At 41.9% G+C, this 25927-nt stretch overlaps 1 protein-coding gene across 1 annotated transcript in view; it reads right to left on the bottom strand.

Moving 5' to 3' along the window:
* The window catches only part of aop (anterior open), a 95945-nt gene that overhangs the window by 45736 nt on the left and 24282 nt on the right, over positions 1 to 25927 (bottom strand). Inside the window, exon 2 of the mRNA XM_046633635.2 lies at positions 20137 to 20358. The gene's annotated coding sequence lies outside the window, so the exon portion shown is untranslated. The remainder of the gene's footprint in view (positions 1 to 20136; positions 20359 to 25927) is intronic.

The raw sequence follows: 25927 nt of genomic DNA, 5'->3' as shown, positions 1-25927 counted from the left end.
TCTCATTACATACTTAACTTCTGCAAATACGAAACTACTTGTAAATAGTGTGCGATGGATGGTTTCAACCTGTTGTTAGACTGGACTTTTTTCATACGGTTTAGAATCCTCATATGGGCTCCTCGTAGTCTTCGTTACACCCGTAAAGTATCCCTCTATATCTGCTAGATGCCCTGAGATATGGGAACAAGGAGTGCATACGTTACACGTAGATGCAACGGACCGAGTCAGGCACACGTATGCGATGGGAGAGTTCTTCCCACACTGTAGGCATTATCAAAGAATTTACGTAACCTCGACGAACAGATTCGTGCTTCAAGAATTGTGGGCAAACTCACCTATCCGAGAACATGACCTCCATCCATCCCGTCACTATACGTATTTAAGTGAAACTTTCCGAGTGTTTCATAGATCGGATCACGTTTATGTCCGAGTCGATAAGCCAAGTACGAAATTAATTGATCGCTTGATGCGCCCCATTTTTTTTTTTTTTTTTTACTCGTGTATTCTCGTGTTCAGTTATTCGATTAGGAATGGGTTTCAAAGCGTGTCGCCGTCGTTTTCTGGTAGTTTGATAATTATTTCTAATATCCCTGAGCAGAAGTGGAAAATTTTTGAAATACCGAATACTGCCGTTACCCACCGCGTCGTGTTACATCAGTGTTGTTTTTGACACAAGCTCGAGGCAACGGGACCGAACGCAGCAACAACCGTAGCGGCACGGCGTCGTAGGTCCATTAGTGTCGTCCATCACCGCTGAAGGGGCCCCGAAGTAAAAAAGAGAAAAAAAGAAAAAAAAATTGCCATGCATAACATACTTATGGGGTGTGCTGGATGATAGAATACGTAAATGGTCTAATACGGAGTCATTCGGGAAGTATCTGGCTGTGACTTTACTTTGCAGCTCTGCGTACATAATGGATTACTGTTTAGGATCTTTTAAAAGTTTTCCGGCTACCATTGAATTTACACCCAACTCTTTCCGTACCACAAATTTCAATAATGGCTCGAAGGCTCTACGCTGCGTTACCGCAATGAACAAAAGACGTAGATTTCGTCCATATAGGCGGATTTTCATTGAATAAATATTTCGACGCCAGGCCCCCATTCCAAACGACAACCACCGACCACTTGTGGAAATCACGTCCCGAGCCGGGAGTGCTTATGAATATGAACAGTTGCAGGTACAAGTATGTATAGGTGTAATAAAACTACGAGTAAGCCTGCAATAGTTTGTATTCGCAAAAAATATGTTGAAGCATATATAGGTATAGAAATAACTTGACGGGTCCCTTTCCCAAGTACCTGCAATCGTTTTCATTTTCTGTCCTCAATTTGAAATGTTCGTTTCTACGGCTATTTTAAATTGACCGTTTAAGTCCTGTCCATGTGCCAAGTATAGTCTTTTCTACGGTAGTAAGACTTTTGCTGTAATAACAGTTTTTACTCCGTTAACAACTGGCAGCTCCTACTCTATAACAACGAACAACGTTTCAAATGTTATATACCTATACTTACTTTGTCCAGCTCACCGATTGCCTTTTGTACTCATCCGGCGAACCGGGAACGCACCCGGGAGGCAAGAACTTGCCTCAATGCTCCAATTCGTTCGCTCGTTTTGTCTCTAACCTCGATCGTAGTTTTACCGTCGATCTTGCCGGCGCTTCTGTCTTTGCCAAGTTTTTCCATCTTCGTTCGACGATCGAGTAAATAATAATAAGAACAATAATAAAAACAACAACAATAAAAATAATTACTTGACGATCGGAGGCATTTTTTTTCATCTTTGGTATAAATAACAGCATCGAATACATCACGCTTGATTTCGGATTAAACTCGAGACACGTGGTTTGAATAACGCATTCCTCTTTTTCTTCCGAAATTATTTCCTATTTCAAAGCGCAATCGGCTTAATTGTTTCAACGAATTTTGATCTACCGGCAAGATTAACGAATCTGTTGTCAACACGGCCGAATAAATTGTATGTCATTATATACGGTATAAGTACTTTCACAAAGTCTTGGGGTATAATTGAGGTTCGATGGTTTGATGATCGCTCAAATTTTTTTTAGCCTTGCACTTGGTACTCAAAGCTCAAGTATATTGTGTGTAGCAAAGAAAAGTACGCCACGAATTTTTATTTAAAGGACCGTTAATGCTTAAAAATTCTAACCCAACAATGCTGCTGCACGAATCTCTGAGAACTTGACCAATTAAGACTTGAAAAAAGACGTATAAAACAGATTGATAGTTATCGAGGCTGAATGGGAATACCACATTATTCCTCAAACCTTCGAATTCGACCCACTGAGAGGTTACACGTTGGGTTTATTGTATGTTATATTTGACACTTGTTGCTTCGGTGCCGCGCTCGTTGGTTGGCTTGTGATTCAGTTACTCTAGACAAACTGTGTGATGTAAGGGGGCAAAGTCAAGAAGGAGCTGCAGAATAGCTACCGACGAAGTTGTGACTTTTGCTTTTCCACCACCTTGTCAAGACGCGGATTTCACGCTATCGATGCATACATCCACGAACAGCTTAATGCTTATTTATACCAATGAAAATACACGGTGGAAAATTATTATAGTTATTGTGTCTTATAATTTCCTTCTTTATCCTCATCAGAGAATAATTGTTCGTAATTGAAATTCGAATCATTGCTGAAATTATGGTTCTGTATATAAGCACGTAGAAAGAAGGGAGAGGATTATTGTCTTGGTTGTCTCGTATAATTTTCAAATTTACAATTGGTTCGCTCAGGCAAAGCCGGGTGAACGAGACCCCTGCATCGGCTTCGTTGCACTAGATCCCGTGGGATATTTCAGACAGCAACGGTGACACCGCGGGTAACGCTATTACCAAGAAAAGACGGTCTTCGATACGAGATGGCAAGATGAACAGTTACATCAAACAGTTAACAAGGGCGCGACGCCCGGCATCGTCAAGAGATGATCTGTCGCAACGGAGCGAGGATGGCGGTGGATGAGCCCAACACATGTCTCTGTCATTAACGAATCGGTTCACTTTCATTTACGACTTATTTACCATTAATTTTACGCCCGTCTTATCGCGGGATCAATCAGAGGATGAAAGGCATTATGTATTGGCGAAAGGATAACATACTAAAATTTAACCTCGGTGAAGAAAGAGAAGCGAGATCCATGTTAAAAAGCTTCAGCCACTCAATCGCGTGGGTGACCCAATGAACCTCTGGGGTTTTTCGCCCGAGAATTGCCGAGTAACGGTATTATGAACAGTGACGTTTGTTTAACTCCACGTTCATCGTTGGTCGGTCGGTCACCAAGTCGCCAAGTTCGTTAAGAACAGGGTTTTTTTTTCTACCCTACATCAGTAGAGCAGAATACGGTGCTCAGTGTGAGTTCCGGTAGTCTTTAGATGACGTGGCTCGAAGGTTCACCTCTGTCACTTGTCAGGCTGATGAAAACGAATCTCTCGCAGCTGGCCCATCTTCGCTGCCGCCCAGCTACCCAAAAGCTTTGCTGCAATGCTTGGTTCAAATTACCTACCTATCAGCCAGTTAAACATTTCATACATCACGAAAAATACGGATACTACAGATCGTTAATGGAAAATAACAACAGTCACGAACTTAAAGTTTGTGCTACTCATGTGTGTACATACCTACATACTCGGAAATATTATCTTTCCAACATCTAGTTATCACAAATTGGTTGCTCTATACCCTGCTCCATTATCAACATTCATACTTTCGTGGAACTGATTATAAGATTGCGAGTCCATGATGTAAAATCACTTCCAAGTCTTCATGAATTCCTTTGGCATTGCGTGTTATACAACGAAGAATGGCTCGAGAATGCCATATCCTATACACGGTATGGCCTGTAGACGTAAATCATACGGGTATGTATTTCGGTTCTATCATCGCAGCCGGAAGTTGCGGACAAGCGAGATCGGATACGTAACACTTGGTCCGTGGTTGGGTATTTTATGAGGCGCGGGCAAATCCCGCAACAGTACGTCCTGGACGTGATGCATACCTTGCAAGACGAGGCCTTCGGAGGGCCACAGGTGATCGAGTTACACGTGCGACATAGGCCCGTGAGACAAAAGCCCCCTACCCCGTGGCATCTTCATCGTGCAAAGTGAAACATCGATACTTTGGTAGGTAGCGTGTTGGCACGCGGTCGACAGCCAATGCTCGTGGGTCTTTGGCTGCGATCGAGGCTTCGGAGATGATTATTATTTCGTCAGCCGTGAGGACGCTGGAGCCACCCCCACGAGTAGCGTTCCAACCGCGACCTTACCAGCCTTCCGCCTGACACACGAAACCCTGTCGAAAAAATAAACTTGCGTCGGGTTGACGTGCAACGCAAACACGTCGTTGTATACCTATACATACCTGAGAATAATATCCTCTCTTTTTTGCATTTCTTATCTACTGTTGCTTGCATTAATCTCATGCGGAGCTTAATATATTTTTTAAATCGGTACGGTATACAACAAAGTACCTGAACTTGCCTTCTAATCAAAATAAATCACGACTTGCATCCTTTACAACCTATTCGGAATGACACTCGGGTGCAAAACTCACGAGGTGTTTCACCGGAGCAAAAATTCACACCATGATTACGTGATTTCTCATGATTTCGCAAGATCACAAAGAGATTTCTGTAACCCTAAATGATCTCTGATGATTACCATCATGATTAATGATTCAGAGTTTTATTTCAATATTACCGATTTCAGTGTGATTTCCAGAAGTTACGAAATCATTTCGAATGACACTAACCCATCAATCGCTTCGGTGAAACCACCCACGGTAAAACATTGCATTCCAATGTATCAGTTCCATTGTACAAGCCTAGGATTGAGATGCCTATTATTGGTTCTACGCGCTCTTACGCTTTCGCTACCATCCTACCACTGAGAATCATTCCACAACAAGTCAACCAAGCTAAAAATGCTGAAAACACAACCCACCCCCGACACCTGCGAAAGCGAGATCAGTTAACTAATTGTGACATAGATAGGGATGAATTTGATTGTGAGATCTGCTAAGAAACTTAACGTTACGTACGAACCAAACGTAAATAGATATACGTGGAAGTGAATTTAAATACGCAGAGTTGTTTCAAAGGCTTCTTGAGCAGCGTGCTAAAACTGGAATAACGTGCGCCGCCACCGTCACCGCCACCGCCGCCTTGCGACGGCTGAATGTCTAATTGAGATCAGTTTGACTCAGTTTATACCAATCTACGGTAGTCGCGAAAGTTTTGTCCTCGGTCTCTTTAGTCAACGTGCCGGGGCAGCGTCTTGATTGAAATTTTTGAGAAATCCAACGGCACCTCAGCCACCGGGTATCGGTGTCTAAATCCAGAGGGAGACTCAGCCCTCGAAAGACTCTGCCCTCGGTAGGGAATGACGGGTATGTCGGGATGAGAGGAGAGGGAAATTCTATCGCCGCCGAAATCGACCCTAGTCAAGTGTTAATTCAGACAATTTGCGGTGCCGCGCTGAACCTATTCTGGTGCGGCGGACACAGCGCTACAAATTTTATGAGACGAGATGAAGTTTGATTCGCTCACGGATGTATTTATTCTCTGTACGCTCGACTCGGCCACGTACATACGTACACCTGTTACATTAGGTATATAAATTACGTGTCCTTAGTCTAGACCTTTCATAGATTTCCGCTCACGTTTACGACCGATAGACGTAAATGTATACGATTACACCTACATGCGTAAATGCATACACCGATACATTCTCCCTTTGTTCCGCTGTTATGCCGTTCTGAGCATGTAACGTGTCGTATGTGCCTTTTAGCTAAAACCGAGAAATTGAGTGTCAAAGTTTTTTTCATGATTTTTGATTTAGAAAATTCGAAATTTTAATTTTTTCTTTTAGTCAGAATGTTTTTAAAGAACCTTCAGTGAATCTAGCTCTTCACTTTTTAGTGTACACTTGTATGAAATTAATCAAAGATACGACAAATCTCGACAAAATTTCAACTCGTCTAATACTGTTTAAAAACGTCGTATGTACGTCAAAATTGCTGCATACGACATTCTTACTCCGCAAAAGAACAGTAAATTTATAATAAATCGTACCGTATCTACACTTGGCAAATTTTAAATTTTAAATACGACGTTTTAAAAGAGTTTCATTAAAAATTTATTACCGTATGAAATCAATAATTAATTAATTGACCAACTTGAAACCGTTTTAATCGAAATCTGATTGCACCATCGTATTAAGCGTGGTTGATTTTATAAAAATGCGTCGTTATCTAAATTTTGACAAAAATAACACACACGACGTTACGCTCAGTGTTGTAAGTATTCGAGTTATGCCGATTTGCATGCGTTAATGTTCCGTCGTAAAATTGGCTACGTTTCGCTCCGCTCTATCAAGCGGAGGAGTGAAGTTCGCGTTACGGTAGAACCGTTATTGCGACTGCGGTTTATAAATTAAATCTTATCCGGACGCCACCGTAAATCGAGATAAGTTTTTCCGCTGATGTACTAGCCTCACGGGCATCCAATAAATAAAATTACGATCAGACCATGCGGCAGCTACACTGAAAATCGAGCTCACGATTAACCCGTCATCGGCGTTGTACTCGTATCGCCGGCTGCTTTCATGCGAACGCTGTCGGACGTGACAGAGACCGAGCAAAGTCCGAGCTTATACGTATAAATATAAGCAAGTACGATTTCCTCGAATATTCTACTTCCTTATCAAAAGCATCGGATCGACAAACATCCGGTTGCGCGGTGCCTGTTACCGATAAAACGGAGTCCTGATTCTGTCGCAATCGATAATACTAATTATTCCTCGGCCTTATATGCGATCGTGAAAGACTTTTGACTCATCCCGTATGAATATACATACCGTCTGCATTCTTGCCTTTATGGGCTTCGTCAAAATAACGCGGATTCAAAGCTCATACGATTTGCGACGACCGTTCGCGAGGTGAAATCGTTCACCGTATACGGCCATGTTCACGTTGGATCGTTAGCGGATAAATACTTTTATATAATTCCGTAATAATGAAATTCCTTCCGGTGGATGATGTTAGACGTGCAGAGCTATCGAGGGAATCCAGACCTGTTCCAATGCGATAGCTGTGTGTAAGATTACGCAACGAACGCTCCGAGATCCACGGATCGAGCAGGCAACAACGTACTCACCTTGACCCGCTCTGGGCGTCAGTTTGACTTCCGCGTATCTCGTACTCCCAGCTTCCGCAATGCCGTAAGATGCCCAGCTATCAATCCACCGATATAACAGCCGCTGATCACGACGTGGATACGTTAACTCATCGTAGATCGTTCCAGTCGACATATACCGGCCATTAAATCGTGATCAACTGTCTAAGGATGACTGCGATTTTTCATCGAATGAGTGATCGACTGTTTTCCATTCGCGAGTGAAGCAGCCAACGTAAAATCGCATCTAGCGTTGATACAGGAAAATTTATGAGCAGAGGCTAGCGCTTGGCTTCGGTTTGGTTGTAAGGCTCGCTTCAGTTTAGGAAGTAGGTTAACTTCTAATTGCGGTTAATTGCTAATTTACCGGCACTTGCTAGTCGCCACGAGCTCTACAACACGCCGCCACTGTAGATATTATGCAACGTACAATGTGTAAGCTCGTTTTAGGTTATTTTCTCTTCTCGCAATTAACCAGAGTCCTATCTCGTGAATCGGGCATAGTGCGCCGCAACGAACCACGTGCAGCACAGAATCACCCGACCAATCGGAAGGCTTTCGGCAAAGTCCCAGCTGGGTCTGAGACTCTTTGTTAAATGCCGGCGTACGGGTCCGATTCCCTGTACTTTTATCCTACCCTTTGGAGAAAGAGATGAAGATAATATTATACTCGGTGCATCGAGTAATTGGAGCAGCGAGTCAAGTTCGTGACAAGTAAAAGTAGGTAAGGCAATGTTTCGACTTCCGGTAACTTTCAAATTTTCAGGACAATTCCGCGTAAGGATTCAACGCTGCAACCTCTATTCTAACCGTATGGCTGACTAGCGTCCTCGGCCTGAGTCCTAAACAGTCTAAACGGAACAAACGAACCACATAGTGAAATTTCGTACCTACTTTTCGAATAATTCTGAACTTATCGAAATAATAATTTTTCTGTATGAAATGAGCTTTGCGGAAACGGTCTTCTACCGATTATCCCAAATCCGGCGTAGGTTCTAAAGTCGGATTCGTTAATGACCAAAAGCTCAAAGTCTCAACATCCTCAAACTTGGATACGATGTAACATTTTTTTAACACATTGGATATATTTCTCCTCGACGATTCCGCACACATTTCTATACGACTTGTACACACGCAAGGTGGGAAGGTACCGCGATCCCCGGAGGAATAACGTCTTAACCTTGCCGAGTAATTTCCGGGTTGCGAAGCGAAGCGAACGCTCCGCCGGCTGACTTCCGGCTTTGCCTCGGCTTAATAATGCCTGGCTTGTAGGAAACGCGGGCGCGGCCGCGTCGTCCAAGTATATACGCGTCCTGTGTACACACCTATAATCTACAACGTAAGTATTGCAACGTACGTATAGGTAGCCCGGCTACCTTTAACTCACCTTACACACGCATGCTATTCCAACGATATCTTCCTTCATCTCAATAACACCGCACGCCGGCGTACCTACGCAGCGAAGCTGATTGCGAAATATTAGGTAGGTAGATAGATAGATACTGCGGTAATATAAAAATCTGCCCGGAAGTGTTTATTCTCGAGGAGACATACGAATATTTATTTTTATTTTTTTTTCATCTTCGATCAGATGTAGCGCAGAGTTCTTGCAGCAGCATCGAATATCGGAGCATTGGTACCGTTGTTTAGTTCGTTAAATAGTTTACATTGTACATCTGGATCTACGAACACTGCGTGCGATTTCTCAATAATCTGAAAACGGTTTGAAGCAATATTTTCATGCACCGTCGGTTTTAGCTGAACGCAAAGGCTACGATAGGAAAATGAATGGTAACCTGTCGTACACAGCAAAGGAGTTTTTCATACATGCGTACATGCGAGGAAATAATTTATTGAATATTACAAGCATGGCGAGAATAAGTTTTTTTCGATTCATAGGTACGTTGTTTTGTATTAAAAAAAAAAAAATAAAATAAATAAAACAATAAAACAAGTGGTTGGAACATCAAGTGTTGTCGAGTAAAAAATCTCGTACACTAAAATTAACGAAAAAGTTTCTCTTTCCATAATAGATCGATGAATTCGACAAAAAAAGAAATCAAAGAAAGAAAAGTCACGAGCACAATAAAAACCAGTTTCTTGATACCTCAACCGTGCGATCGCTCCCTAAAATATTAAATACCACACGTCAGATTCTTTGTTATTCCCGGCACTATCTAACAGATCAGATAGCGAATCAAAAATTATATCTAGAAACGAGTAGTTTCGTAGACCATTGATGCATTAATTCCTGGTGAAGAAAAAAAAATGAAAATTTCAACCTTACGGCCGAGTGTTTAAATCGTAACGGCGGGAATGCGCGAGTCGTTGGAGAGTAAGTCGGATTGCTTGAGAACATCAAGTTGCCAGCTCCGTATTTTCCGTATAGCATACTTGCTCGCCTATCTTCGTAGGCAGGGTGGTGGATAGGATAGAAGGTTCGGCCCGGCCTCCTCCGAGGCCTCGTTTGCTCGCGATGCCGGAAATTGAGCAGAGTCCCGCGTGCTTCCGTTCGGAGCTTCCGCGTTCGTCATCAACCCCCCTCCCCGCCGCCCCAACCACCCCCACACCCCCCGTCGCTAAGCTCCCGCAGATCAATAGCATGTTGGCGACGGCGCGTTGGTCCAATTTATCCGCAGGTTTTGTTACGCGGGAAGGAAATTTGTACCAATGCTTATCAGCGATTATATGAATTTTTAAAAGAATACGAAACTTGTCAAACTTTTGTGGTAAAATAATTCAATACAATTCTGATACGATTCTGATGCACGGAGGCGTGAGTAACAATTGCGTAATTATGGGTAAGAATAGCCTGCGATGGTTTTCCCCCTGAGAATACCGAGTCGTAATTTCGGTAGGTATTAAGTTAGAGACTGTGAAAAAAATGTTTAAAATAAATTACATCGCGTTAATTTTTTGAGATTTTTTTTTCCGTTTTTTCTGTGTTCTTAGTACTACTAAAGTCAACTTCCAATCTCTTTGGTGATTATGTGTATTAATGGTAGTGTTGATATTTAGAGCCATGTAAGTACAAGGGAAAAAGACTGAACAGAAGTTTTGAAGAAAATAGAAAAAGGATATAAGTCTTTTTGATTTGTCTAGTCTCGCAAGTCTTTTGTGAAACTAATTCTGTGTTCATTTTGTAACTAAACATTCAGTTTTATACTCATGTTTTATGTAAAAAAAAAAAAAAAAGAAAAAATAGCACTATATTTTAATTCAACATACCTAAATATCTAAAATTTGAAGTTAGGGAAATTTGAAGTTATATTTCGCAGGCTTCTATAATTATATAGAGATTACATCACATATTGATCAGGAGCGAACCAACATCTTCTTCTCTACAATTACTAATCTGCGTATCACAATTGTTATACCAGGAGGTAACCGTAACTCATTGTTTATTTTACCCCATGATATAATTATAAAAATTTGCAGCAACATGCGGCAATTATACGGGATATTACAAAGTTCATACTTTCGGCAACTTTGACAGGCATTACGTTATAGTATCAGGTAAACCGATGTATTAGCCTTCCTCCGGCTTTCGTTTTCATCCTGCATGTCAAATCTTCCACCACCTGTGAACCCTTCGACTTTAGTGCTTAATCCCTGAGTACCAGATCAATGGCTACCCATTTTGATGAACGAGAGTGCAACAGACGCCGTTATTGTTTCTAGCACCGGTATAAGCGGCTCTCTTCATCGCTGAACGGTCAGCGTTCAGTGACCAATAAATGAATCTGTGCCATTATAGTTACAAGTAGTTACAGGTACGTTATACATTGTCACGAAAAGTGAAATCACCCGTTTCCCCCCCTTTCTAATGACCCAATAGTCGTCACAGATAAGAGGCACGTAAGAGCTCTCATATGTTATAAAATGAATAAGGTCGCCACAGCGACCAATATTATTGTGAGAAGAACAGTCCCGTTTCAGACTTTAAACTAATCAACACGTATCTCTAATGAACGCATTTTTCCCATCTTTTACTTTCCGCCTGTCTTGGTCGCTTCTTTATCGCTCAACGAACCCGATTAATTTCCGTAACACCCAAAAGTGATACAATATAATATACATATACATATTTGACTCAAACTCGGGCGGAATCAAAGGATTCTCTACGCGGTTGAAATTAATTTTCATTCCCGTACAACCGACACCTTTGGCACCTTAGATTTTGTTACGGTGCGAGGCTCGGTACGAGATTGAGGAATCCGTTGACCGTTGTTCGACATCACACAAGCAACAACTGAATGGGACATGGGACTGTATACCTACCTTGAAGCGTTTGTCGGCCGCGAGCTCGCCGGCGAAGCGAAGTCAAGTGGAGGAAATCTACCGTTGGCCTATACGCCGACATGCTTACACTTCCGTGTTTGACTAGCAATAAATATGAGTTTTATGCCTCTGCCGATCGAAACGCTGCTCGTGTCGACAGACTCTGGTAAGTCCGAAAATGAAAATATAGCACATACTCCGTACGTACATGTAAAACAGTTTTTTTTTTTTACTTTTTTTATTTCTTTTCGCGTACTCTTCAAAAACTTAGTTTTTAGCCTCAAACGAAGCCTCGTGACACCGGAACTCGGAGACGAAATTTTAAAAGCTTACTGATACGGTTTCAATTTTTCAAACACTAACCGAAGTATCTCGAAAACTGTAAAAATTGGGAAGCTGTTGTTGGTTTCATTTTGTAGATAATCAAATTTCCCATATATTAAAAAAAAAAAAAAAAAAGGTTTAGACTACTATACACCAAAATGTTTATCTTGTATTCGATACTAAACTTTAAAGCAAGTTTTTAAATCATACTTCGGATACGCTGGGTCGAAAAATTCTGAAATTTAATAATTGCGATTTCGTTTCTCGTCGTGTCCCTTTCATAAGAAAAATTTACAAAGCTAATCTGCGACATCGACGTGGAATCTTGATCGAGATCTCATGGAATGGCTTATATATATATATATATATATATATATATATATATATATATATATACATAGATAGTCCACTCGACTCGACTCGTCTCCTCTCCGAGCCGGCTATGCAACATCTATACATCCGCGAATGTATATTAGGTGAGGAAAATCGCGGCCACAGAGAGATACGGAGCATCGTATCTTTAACGGCTGCGCAAGTACGGGTACGAGAAACGGTGACGGAACTTCGCCGGTCTCGGTGGTATCAAGGCACTTCCGGTTCCGGGGGCGACTTCGCGGGACCTCGGCATCCTATCCTACAGTCGGGATGTCACCCGGCACCGACGCGATAAAAAGCTCGTTAATGCTTTGAAAATGGAGCGCTCTAAAGAGAGTCCCAACCTCGAAACGACCCTGGCACGCTACCATCCCCCGGGGGTGGGGGGGGGTTAACCGACACTCTTTCGCGAATCCTTTGTTCAACTTCGTGCCTTAACCCTTGAACACGTGATCGCGGAGCGTCTGTATACCGGAAAATTGACTCAACGCCGCCGATTGATAACCAATTGAAAAAAATAGTCAAAGTGCAACGTTTCTCGTTTGTGGGAAAATCCGGAAAAGTAAGAAGAATAAGTATGTCTCGAGATACGAGCCGTATAAAAATATCCACTGGAAAAACGAATCGCGAGTCGAATGAGGATGAAAAAAAAAGAAAAAAAAAAAAAAAAACGAACCGATCTCTTTGATAATTCAATTCCAAAATGATATATGCATATATGCTGTTAGAGATCGTCTGTATAACATGCACTGCGTACACGCTTTACAAATAGATATACAAATTTACACTCTGCCGAGAAAACGATAAAGTATAGGTAGTTTCTCTGCCGATGAAATCGTCTCACGCAACGGGCATATTATTCGCTCAAAATCTGACCGTCGAGACGATTTACCTTCCGTGTATCGGAACGATGCAGAGGTACAAGGTCGGATGTAGAACGCGAACCGGAAAAGAAGGAAAGAGTTAACAGGCAATGATGGATCATGACTAGGTATGGTTCTTTTCGGCCCTGAGTTAGGTATACCAAGGTATAAAACAACACCTCGACATAATATGTCATGTATATATATATATATATATAGACCGTATACGGTATTCGTAATCCTTAGATCATCCACACGACGCGCTACAAGTCGTCCGACCACGAAATTAATTTCTTTCTTAGCGTCAAATAATCCTATACCTGTGTAAGCATGTGAGAAAAGACTTTCGAGAGGAAGTTGAAGCTGTAAACAGGGTGTCCACTTGTTTCACCGATCAGGAAATCATGACGTTTAAGATTTTTTCAGAAACAAAATAAGAATTTTTTCATTACCTTTTTTACGACCAGCAATACGCGCAATAAATGTATCGATATGTTCCGTATAGGTATTTAGGAAGAAAGAAAATCCTACATTTTCGAGTAACAATATTCCATATATTGCTGAATTCCGAGTTACCAATTAACCTAAAAATAAAACTTTCAGGGTTGATTAGTAAAATTTCATGACATTTCCTGACTTTTTAACAGTCACATTGAATTCCATAACAATTAAGAATTTTCAGGTTTTCTTCAGGCCGTTAGACACCCTTAGTAAATCGGAGGAAACGAAGGTTAGAGGGAGCTTTTTCCCTGAACACCGTCTTACCGCGCAGCATGGTTAGAGACACTCTGTATATTCCCAAAACTGTCCCCTCCACGCACCTGAGACGAGGGGTTGGGCTGTGTTAGGCAGAGGAAACGAGTTTGCTCGTGATTGATAGAGTTCCGGTGCAGGTCGTCGTTACGTCATAATTGATTTAATCTCGTCTGGGTTTTATCACGGCGCATGTGTGACATATACACATGAGAACAAACATATATCGCTTATCTTTCTACGTATTACATACCGACTCCAACTCCCACGCGCGTATGTCTACTTGTAACAAACACACACACACGTAGTATAATAGATTATCTCACAGATTGAGGTGAAGCTACAGGTACAGCTTAGGTGGTGCAACAGAAGGAAAGGGAACACGACGTGATGCTAGTTGGTCGATGGTGAATTGATGGATATCAAGTATTAACTTGGAACGGCGCATGTATCGCGCCAATAATTTTTGTAGCTACTCAGAAATGGAGTTCAAAATTTTCTCGATCGATATCGATTTCAATCGAATTACATCTACTTTTTATATATTCCTTCTTTTGGGAGGAAAAAGCTAGGATTGATTTTTGGATAAAACTTGAACGATCACTTTCCTGAATCGTTTCATTTGCACTTGCACTTTCAATATTACCTTTCAAACCTTTGCTTCGTGTTTCAAGTTTCAACGATTTTCTTACAGACAAGAGACCGCCTACGTGTCGAAATAGGTCCCCGAAAAATTTGAACTGTAGGAAGTGAGACGTGCAACTTGCGTGATCGTGCATGATAAATTTGTCCGAAAGAGTTCGCACAGCGTTTAAAGGCTGGCTCTCTCTACTTCCAGGTGTCTGTATCCCGGATCACGTGAAGGATATTTGGGAAACACTCCAGACAGCTTCAGACAGCAAAAATCTTGATTAATAATGCATTGCGAATTTTATCCGTATAATATATCCGACAGAAGTAACTTGACGGTAGGTTGTACGTAACGCGAAAGTTCGCACCTCCAAAAATGGTCCTCTCCTGAGGTATATCGGTTTGCCGAAGGAGATGTTGGTTGGTGGGAAGAGGGTGGGGAGCGAGCTAAGGTGATCACGGAGGTGGAGAGTAAGGGAGGGGAGTTTCCGTTATCGCGTACCTCCGCATAACCGTACCTCTGCCCTGGACTAACTCCAGGCTACGGAGACAAGTTCAGGGCGCTGGATGGATCCGAGATAATTTCGTGCTAGTAAAGAAGGAAAGGCCAGGTCATCTAGCCGTATATACAAGGTGTCCCGTTCAAATCCTTATATTCTTCACATGCCTGTAACTAAGCGTTTGATCACGTGCGACCGAGCATACAATCGTGCGTACACCGTACGTGTGGCTCGAATACTTCCGTGTCGCTACAAAAAGAAAAGCAAAGAAAAGAAAAAAGCAAGTCGGTCGACTTGAATAAACTAGGCTTCAATTTCTGTGAAATACGTCATTTTATTAGCAATTAGCGATATCGTTTCTCGTCGCCGTAGCACAAGCGAACCACAAATTGAACCAACGGACTTGACACGGACATGAACACTCTTTCCGAGCGTACGCGTTGCCTGGTAGTTATTATCCGAGAAACGGAACACGCAGGCACAGATTACGTTCACATCACGCTCGAGTGACCGCGGGATATAATTTTCGATAAAAGCTAATGGTTCACAAGTATTGGCGGGGTTTTTCCTGCTTCACCTCTACAAACCATCCAAATGAAATACAGTATGCAAATGTATTTGAATAAACTGTGCGCGGTAGCGTGGGCATCGTGTCGTTTATTCCACGATCTACGTACGAGAAGAAACCAGAAATTTGCGACGATGCGGACTGAAATGTCGTCGACGATTTACTTCCTCTTTGCGCGTATACTCGGTGGAAATAACAAAACATGAAGAAAGTACAATTATCGAAGGATGTAAAGTCACGGGTTAGGTCAGACTAAAACTTTTGCAAGAAAAGAAGTCGTTGGTTGGCATGCGAGGTAGAATAATAACCTCCTCTGGTCGCGCGGAAAGCCCACAAGCACGTAAAGCACGCTGTGTATGGGTAGGTATACATCTTACACCCGACTATCGCATACCGTGACATCACTTCCGTGTTCCGCGATTAGCCAATAACACAGTATGTACAGCAGAGGGATGGGAGGAGAGGATGGAAGGTCTCTTCGTTCGGTCGGGTCTTCCGCAACAACGGAGATCCCCGGTCCCACTTGCCCGAGAAGCCGTTGAAGAACGCGCGTGTGCAGATGACCCCCGGGTCGAGGCATTTCGTCTCGGTAGACGTCGACTTTTCCGTAGACATATAATATTATGCGCAAAATAGTCGTGAAACCAAAAACTCACGACGTTGTGATAAAAATGATACGCGTCCGGAGTTCAAACGCCGCAAGTTATAACGATCCAGGGGACGTTGGTTCATCGATTGCGGTACCGTATAAATCGATCCTATAAAACGACGATCGTGACTTGTTCCTACCGGTTACAATGACAGTTGCGATTAGTTAATAAATGAACACAATATCCCAACGCAACGCGAGAAACGATAAAAAATAGAGGAGGCGAGGGGCAAGAGCGAGATAACGTTGCTCGTAATACCCTTCCTGACGTATTCCGTAAACAAAGCCCGGTCGTCGAGGCGATAGAAGTGTAAGGTAGTGGGTTACCGGTAGATCGCTGCCTACTTCTTCACCTGCACGTTCGTCCCCGAGGACCTTATCGGTCTGGACGTAAGAGGATGAAAGACGGGGAGAGAGAGAGAGAGAGATAGAGAGAACCAAAGCGTTGTCACACACCGGTGCTCACAATCTATTAGTTGCGTGTGCACTATATCGGAGATACGTTGGGGAACCACGCAGGTTGCAGTTAGCATCGAGGAAAGTGGAAGAAACATATATCCTGAATTGCGCCTACTTCGGAGGCGTCGGTTCAGTTTTTTACCCAGTCTCCGTGATTGTTATAAAAAGTTTCCCTAAAAAAGACTGGAATCGATATGATACCACGGTGTCCGGTGGTCCTGGAAACTGTCCTTGAATTTTTCTTGTGTCCTGAAAATATTCTGGAAATGTCCTTCAATTTTTTATGAATTTTTTATACTTCTTTTTTTATAGATGTTATTTTAATGGGAGAGAGTCAAATGGTACGTGAGGCACTCCTTAGAGTCGAGATGAAGATCCTAATACGATCGAGAAGACTCCTAGTTCAGCAACGAATAACGATTGGACCTTGTCATAGGTTTTCTTTATACTCTTACAATTGTATGATAAAAACGTAATTGCGTAATTAAAGATGCATTTTTCAACTTGTATCAAGTGCAAACTGTGCAGTTGGATAGGCTATAGTAGTGTTGAAATTAATTCAACCGGTTTAACATGTAAGTGAAATAATAACAATGCATGTGCGTACGTGCATCGATCAGAGGAAAACAACCGGCTTAACCAAAATAAAACAAAGCTGCATATATTCCAAAAATTGACCGCAAACGATGAATTTTAGTTGCGGCTTTGTGTGAAATGGGTAAGAAAAAATTGAAGTCAAAGCGGTAGTGGATATAGGTTAAAAAGAATTGTTATTTTTTGTTTCTTTTTTCCGTTGCAGTCAATTCGTCACGCGGATACTTCAACTAACCATAAGCGCGTACTTCGCACGACCGTCTCGCGAAATGCGGTATAACACTAATTGCAACGATAACAGCAAAAATTCGAATGAGATTCGCGTCGTTTCGTCATATAAGAATTTAACGATACAGTAACGCGATAACGTTATTTTCGCGAATCTCGCCGGCATATAAATCGACGATAAACAGCAAAAATGTTGAAATTTATATTCAAACCGATCACCTCTCGCGCCTGCCTCGATCAACCAAAACCAGCATTCTTTCACACCGTAGAAAGCAGCATCGTTATTCTAACAAATAAAACCGTCAGCGATTAACTAACGATCCGTATTCCTGACCACGTAATTAATATTCATACATAATACGCATTTGCTCGCCCTCGTTTATAGATATAATAGAAATAAACCGATCTTAAGTTTGTCCGGGGATTTAAGAACCGAATCGAATGGAATAGAATTGGCATAGATGCGGACGTGGAACGGCGGTCGGTTGGTTGGGTTTATGAAAGCTTTTGGTTAAAATCCTGTTAAATAGATACATGTACAGGCGTACAAGCATCTGCGGCGACGCGTCGATATAGGTGTGTGATTGTTATGCTAATCGGAGGCGAGTGCCGGGAGTCTGTGCCAAACACGTTTTGTTCAAGGGCCATTGTACCCGATAAGCCGGCGCGAAGCAAACACTTTCGACGGAGAGTCTTGTCGCCTGTCTGTCCCTCTCTCCTTCTCTTTCAGCCATCATTCTCTCTTTCGACTTAACATCGATCCCGTGAGGCGTGGAAAAGAGTAGCCTGAAAAATGCACCCGTAGGCAGGGGATTAATAATAATTTCCTAATGTTTGTCTTCGGCGAGAACGGACCTGCGCAAACTAGCGAGACACGTCGATACACAAGAATAAGAAGAAGTCGAGGTTGAAGACCGCTTCACCTCTAGACATCCTAACAGGCGTCGCGTTCGTACACCACCACCAACGACACGTCACGTCTCCTCCCGCTGATGCCCGACGACGTACCTAAGTCTCGTTTTTATACTTTTCCAGGATCTCGACAGACTTATCAAGGACGAATTGGATCAGGCCTGACATTTTTCTTTGATTCCAAGCGCTTGTTGACGCGTGGGATCGCTCCGATTGAAACCATAGTTAGCTAGGCCTGTCGGATGGAGCATATATCGGATTAGAAAAACCTTAATGTAGTAGACTGTGAAACCAAAGGGGTGAGAAGAAACACGCTTGCCTACACCGGAAAGTCTACCCCGCTGTGTTCCGACCTGTAGAAAAAACATGTAACATGAATATACTTTCATACGTATAAGGTACGATGTCGCGACATCGCATCCCCAGGATGCATTTACAATCAGTTCAATAGCGGTTTCAATATGCAAAAGTTTGTTTCACGCGTTAATTATCGGTCAATCGATCCTTCAAGCTGAGACCACAACGAACATATGATATATTTGCGAGGAAATTGTCTATCGGATGGGTGAGAAGAATGTAAAAAGACGCAGCGTGTAACGCTGGAACAACAAAAAACGCATTTTTGAGTTTCGCACTTGGCACGCTCGGCCTTGATGTTTAAACCGGAATTCCGTGTCATACAGCCTCATATAGTCTACGATAATTGGTTTTGAAAAACATAAATCTGTTTGGCTTGTTTTAACCAACTGGGATTACCTGAATGAGTCAAGTGTATTCGGTGTAACGCGGTTCTGTAGATAAACATGACGTTCGGTTAAACTTTACTCGCTTGCGTCACTGCATCACGATCTGCCAGCCCGATACTCTCGGTATAAGCAAAAAGAACTTCTTCCGCGAAATATATACATATACGTACACATGTACATATACCACAAGAGACGAAGTGAGGAGATGAGGTTTGCGGTAAATATAATATGATCCAGGAAAGCCAACCCGTGTCTTGTTCACCGTAATTACAAAAAAAGAAAAAAAAAAATAAGAGCAATCTGGATTTCGATGGTGGATAGCGGCTCTCTTGTTATCGATAGAACACAAAAATATCGATGTAAATATATAGTTCAGGTTTGTTTGGTTGCTCGCAGTACATCCGTGGTTCGACATTGCCTTTGGCAAAGGTACCTTTTCCCCCTTTATGATCTTGCAATTAGCAGTTGGCGATCGCGTCAACTGTTCTTCAAGGAAAAAAAAAAAAAAAAAAAAAACAATTTTATATTACAAATTTCAAGAATCCATCCTCTATATCTATCTAAACTATTATTGTAAGAGGTAAAGTTTGTTTGTTTGTACGTAGAGGAGGTAATCTCTGGAACTACTGAACCGATTAAGAAAATTCTCTCACCAATAGAAAGCTAAACACTATCCCTGAATAACATGGGCTATAATTTATTTTTATAAAAATAAGTTTTTACTTCGAATTCTCAATATTTGTACATAAATTCGAATGAAAAAGCACTACGTTTGACTGCTTGGTCGACGTACGCTAACCAAATGGTTTCACATACGTGAAATATAACATTAGCGTGACGCGACAGATAGCTTTTTCGTTTCGGGATTACAAAGCCATCTTTTGTGCAAGCTTCAAGCTCAGAAATACTTACGTGATCAAGTGTACATTTAACTTAGATTTGTCTTTCCATGCTAAGCCGGGACGGGTCGGCTACTTACTGATAAAAGCGTTTGCATCTAAGAACACCGACGGTATAATAGTATGATAGTGTATGTCATATCGTGTATTCTCGTACTCACTCATTTCTCGACTCCCTGTGCAGGTAATTGGCTGGAGATATGTCGTGTCCGAGAGACTGTGGAGTCTCAAATCGTGGCAACACAGGATGGAACGTGGATAGTAGCTTAGGATGCATCGAGTCGCTGGGTTCGAAGGTGCCGGATACGAGGTGCGATTAAATATGTTCCGAAAGAAATTCGAGACGATTACAAGCTGTTCGGCAAAGTCAACATATCCTGTATCTGGAATGAAACAACGAAATTAAGCAGTTTATTTTAAACATCCCGGCAATGTACATATATTAGGGTGGTCCTTGTTTAGGGTGTTGACGAATTTTTACCGCCCCATCATTGAAATCAATTTCAAATCATTTAAAAAGCGTCGCCAAATTTTTTCAGATTCTTACAGCAAGTCTGAGATAGCCCGCGTTGCGATCGAAGTTTCTTACGGAAGTGACGTGAGAAAAACTTTTTTTCGCACTGTATATTTTATCGCGAAAGTAATAACGTTCCAAAAAATCTGTAACTGCGAGGTTTTAGTCGGCACAAGTGATGCTGTATGTAAAAAAAAATACACATCATCGTACGAGGCAATCTAGACGAATTGCACTTCCTCTAAATAAAAAAAAAGTCAGGTTTCGAGGTTGTGCAATTCGTCTAGATTGCCTGGTACGATGATGTGTATTTTTTCCCAGGTAGTAGAACTAATTCTCACCAAAACCTCGCGGTCACAGATTATTTGGAACGTTATTACTCTTGCGATAAAATATATACTGAGAAAAAAAGTTTTACCCGTGTTAATTTCGATAAGAAACTTCGATCACAATGCGGACTATCTTAAAGTCGATGTAAAAATCTGAAAAAATTAGGCGATTGATTTCGAATTATTTGAAGTTGATTGGGAGGATGGTCTGGCAAAAATTCGTCGACATCCTGAATAAGGACCACCCTAATATATATATATAGGTTATGACATGGACGTTTTTGAGGTGGGACGCTGAGCATCTTATTAGTTATTATTCGATATATAGAATCAAAATTCATTCGTTAAAATATAATATCAAGAAATTTTTTGTTTTTGTCGTTCACCTGTATGAATCGTATTTGCATAGAGTGAAAAATTGACAGTTTCTCTATAGACTGACACATTGAAGATCGAAAAAACCCGAAGTGACAACGACGAAGATTTTGACATCGTGCGTGCGCGGCTGTACTTTCGGCGTTTTGAAATCGGCGTAGCCTATGGGCATGCACGTATCGTTACGCAGGCACGTAACTATGCCGCAGACGCGCAGCGGCTTGAAACATACAACGTGTCGTACGCGTAGAAAGATAGCATGTACAGATGTATTGAAACGTATACGTAATGCAGAAGCACTCGCGCCCTCGAGCCTTGATTAACGCGGCGTCAGTCGCACCGGGTCAATTGACCCCACGACCAAAGCGTCGTCTTCTTCCCACTCGCGGGAATAAAGATAAGAACTAGGAAGAGGAGCCTCGAGCTCAATTCTACTCCGCAAACTTTTACAGATCTGTAGCGACAACCGACGATACGCGCAACAGTTGCACAATTTATTTGTTTCGCTCGTTTCTCCGATATATAAATTGCGGACAAGCATCAGCTACCTAATTTATTTCTATCGTATTTCATCGCAACGCGATCAAGTCGCATTCAATGAAACGTTCAAGGACAAGTATATGCAATAAATGGCCGCATAAACTTTAAAAATATCATGAGAAATACGTATATAATATGTAAGCGATCTAACATCGAACAATTTTAAATACTATGCAAAGCGTGAATCAAAGATAGACCTTATTAGTATTAGTAATGGAAGAATATTGGATAAGAGCAGCGGCCTCACATTTCCTTATCCCCTCCCTGCACGTCGCTCCGAGACGAAGAACCGGCACTAAAAATAGAGACAGTATGAGATTCCTTTAGCACAGAGGTGGAATCATCTTCCTGAATACCAGTGAACTCTGCGTGACAATACTTGGGCAGTTCCGGAATCCTAGCAACGATCTACGCATTTCTCGCCGTAGGGATCCACACTTTTGGCAATACGTTCGTTCTTCGGATCGATACCCCCCCCCCCCCCCTGCCCAATTTCTTTCGTCCTTGCGACCATATCGTAAATATTTTGAAAACATCGGCGCTACATTATTATTGCACGGTAATTACGCTGCTAATAACTGCAATGCCTAAATGCGTATACGTGTCACGTGTGAGACAAACAAGAGGTGAGAATATACGCTACCCGGATCCGCGATGAGATGAAAAGAGAAGTACTCGTATGTAAGTTTCTTTGCTGACGGCTACTATCGGAAGGTTTTACTGGAAGGGGGATTGTTTCGACGATTATCAGAAAAAACAGCTGCAGCATCGACAACAATCGGAATATTCAATGATCGTCCTTAATTGTACTGTTAGAAACAGTCGACGTGAAAATGTGAGTACCACCAGAAGGCTATGAAAGCTTCAACGATCCAATTACAGTGATACGCTAACAATTAGTCTGATCCCAAATACGAATGATCATGATTTATGAAAGTGTCACTGATCGGCAGTAATTCCGATCAGTGACACTTTCGAAAATCAAAATTTCGAACAATTAATCTTTGGTTGTTTGATTTTCGCATCTTTGTAATTTCGAAATATTGACTCTTCCAAGTTTTGACCCCCACCCAGAAGGAGGTTATCGCATGTATGTATAACACGTACATATGCGGCGTCCGGTCGAGGTCGTTGTATCTTATCCTCTCCGACGTTTTTATACCTTCATCTAACTTTTGACCTCCGTTTCGTCTTGTATCACGTTACCCTCTGTAAGCGCGTCGCGCCAACTGCAACGCTTTGATTAGACGCGGACTGTAATGTCACAAGCATCTGGGTACGCTTGTTTTTAATTACATGTCGGACCACCGACTGCGCATGATTATAATAGAATATCGGAGGTGTCGGGGACGCGATTAAAGAGTATAATTCCACCACAGATTCAGTCTAGACTGTTTAACTTAAAAAACATTAATATTTTTCAGTTTCGCAAGTGAAGTCATCGTCGTCAAACGAGTCACTGCACCTTCGGCAAGCTGACCCAACAAATAATTTCAGCAAGTTACGCGGTATTCTTGTTTACCTGAAACGCGAAAAGAAAGCAATGCCATATAACATGCAATAACGCCTCCTTATATCAGAGGCTATCATGTACAGCTACATCTATTTTAGAGGTTGTGTTACTCGCTTCGTGCCGACGCTTCAATATCACAAAAGAATCGTTACTCTGTATTAAATAAAAAAAATTAATTCGTACGCTTGATAAGTACAGGGATATTTGATGTGGGTGGGCAAGTTTCACGATCATAAGATGCATCAGCTCGATACCAATTGGGTATGATCTCGTTACCGGCGATCTTTGTTGAGAACTACTACCTAAGCCGACCCTGGACAACCATCTCGCATAAAAAAAAAAGAAAAGAATAAACAAAGAAAAAAGAAAAAACTTTAGCGGCAAATGTGCATACGTAACGTAGAAGATAGATTTATTGAGTGTTGTATTTGCTTATTTCACGTTGGAATCCTCAGCTTCCTGTACCACGTACGAAGGTCGTAGGGGCGAATAAGAAAGAAGAAACAAAAAAAAAAAAAAAAAAACGATGAAACAACAAAACCGATGACGCGTTGCCGTTAAGATAAACAAGAAGACCTTGATTGAAAATACGAACGAAGCCTTAACGGCGGGCTATCCTGTGAAGAAAACGCTCGATGCTTGAGGAAAAAGAATAAGAGGTATAAAAAAAAAAAAATAAAATAAATAAAACGTGTGATTAATTTAGTAAAAATTCGTAACACGCACCGGACGAGCGTGAAATGCCAGAGTCACCGCAATCGTTCCGGAGGAATAGAAAATTTCGCTCGGAAGGCGGGAGTGACGCGGGAGTGACGCAACTGAATGACAGGAATTATTTTTGGATTCGAACGAGTTCTCGCGCGTGCAGGCAAACGCCTAGGCGAGATAGGCTGACTCGATCGTCGAGGAAGTAGCGGAACAAAGAGATCCGAGGCGACGAGGTCGCGCGACCGCGAGGCCGAGATATTTCGAAGGCACGCGGAAAGACGTCGCGGCGCGTGATACGCCTTACCGGATAACTCGGTCTCGCGTTTAAATTTCGAATCCTCTTTCATGCCAAAAGCAACGGCAATTTTCTCGCCAGCGAACGTGGATTTTTGCCTGAATTTGCACCTTCGGAGAACCCCGACGCTGTCTTTTCCTTGTTCCTTCTTCCCGGTCGTGAGTTATATTTATTCGTCGTCGTGACTGACCAAGAGTCTCTTTCTCAAGTCCAAGGCATATTTGTAATTTACGTTGAGGAGACTACTCGGCTGTGTAGCGTCGTTGGAAAAAAAATCTGCTACTTTTCAGAATTTATTTCAACTTTATCGACGTATGTGTTGGTGGAAAAAATGATTTGCGATTTTCCACCACGGTACCACCTGAAACAGTTTGTTTAGGTTAAAAGAAAGATTCTGTCAAAAGACGAGCGTTCTGATTTTTCACTTTTGCACGTTCTTTTAAATTTACAAAGTATCGTGAATAAATTATTATCGTTTTCTTTTTTACAATTTTTTATCACTTACATCAATCATAATATCAATTTACGTCACAAGGAAGGTACCGCACTTGTAATATCAAGTCTCCAGTTGATGTTTGAAAAGTGTATCCGACGACTTTTTTATTATTAATTCAATCTGATAAAATAGTTATAATTTAATATGAACATTTAATTTGGGAGAACAAGATTCCCGAATGATATATCGTAGTGTTATGGATCGTGATCTTTGGGTTGAATATAAATGTCAGGAGAGATGTGATAATTCAAGTGCTACGACGTGTTTCTTCATAAATTCAAACAAATGTGAAAAAAAAAAACTGGATAAATCAAACAAGCACGATCTTCCGCATAACGTAGAACGCTCAGCTTTTAACGGAACCGTTCTTTCAACCTGAACAAACTTTTCAAGGGATGGTACCATGGTGGAAAATCGCAAATCATTTTTTTTCCGAAACACCTTAACGTACCTATACCAACTTCCCTGACTTCCTTCTCTAGTCCAGGATGCCAATCCTGCAGCTAGCTTCTGCGGAATTTTATATCCTGAATAGGTCGGGGTATCCCGGATTCCAAGAGATGTTTCCACCCGTCCATAAGACACGGAATCGAAAATCCCTACCGGGGTGTAAAAGCTTGATTTCTCTTGAGATGATATTTTTTGGCCCGCAACAACGAGCGCAATTAAAAGTAAACCCGAAAAACCGTAATGTTTTCCGATTCGTACATGCAAAATTCGTAGAGACGTAACCTAACCCCGAGTTTGTTTAGGATCAGACGCACCGCGTGCGATCGCTGCAGCTTAATGGCGGCAGCTGCCGTTTCGCTCCTCCCGTTGGTCCCGGATCCATAGGGAAAGACCACGCGAGGAAATGCGAGAATCGAAGAAACGGGAGCCTGTGCAGGCAACCGAGACGTGGACAACGGGGCCGCAAGATGGAGGATCGGGGCCCAGACAGAAGATACGGAGAACGAGACGGATATTGAGATAAAGAATCGTTCGAGGCAGATGTGTCTGTGTTATTACAGGTTTCGCCTTTCGAAATTTGACACCCTGCAGTCCGACCCGCGTCCTCAAGCCCGTCCGTACAGGTCCAGCTGATGCTCATATACGCATTATACATATGTGTATACATATATATATATATACGTATATTATGTACATATAGCTAATTGGTCAATCAGGTATGATACATCCTAA

This window comes from Neodiprion pinetum, chromosome 6 (genome assembly GCF_021155775.2).
Source record: "Neodiprion pinetum isolate iyNeoPine1 chromosome 6, iyNeoPine1.2, whole genome shotgun sequence".
NCBI classification, from domain to species: domain Eukaryota; kingdom Metazoa; phylum Arthropoda; class Insecta; order Hymenoptera; family Diprionidae; genus Neodiprion; species Neodiprion pinetum.
The sequence above is the reverse complement of the archived record's forward strand: the minus strand, read 5'-3'. Positions and strand labels throughout refer to the sequence as shown.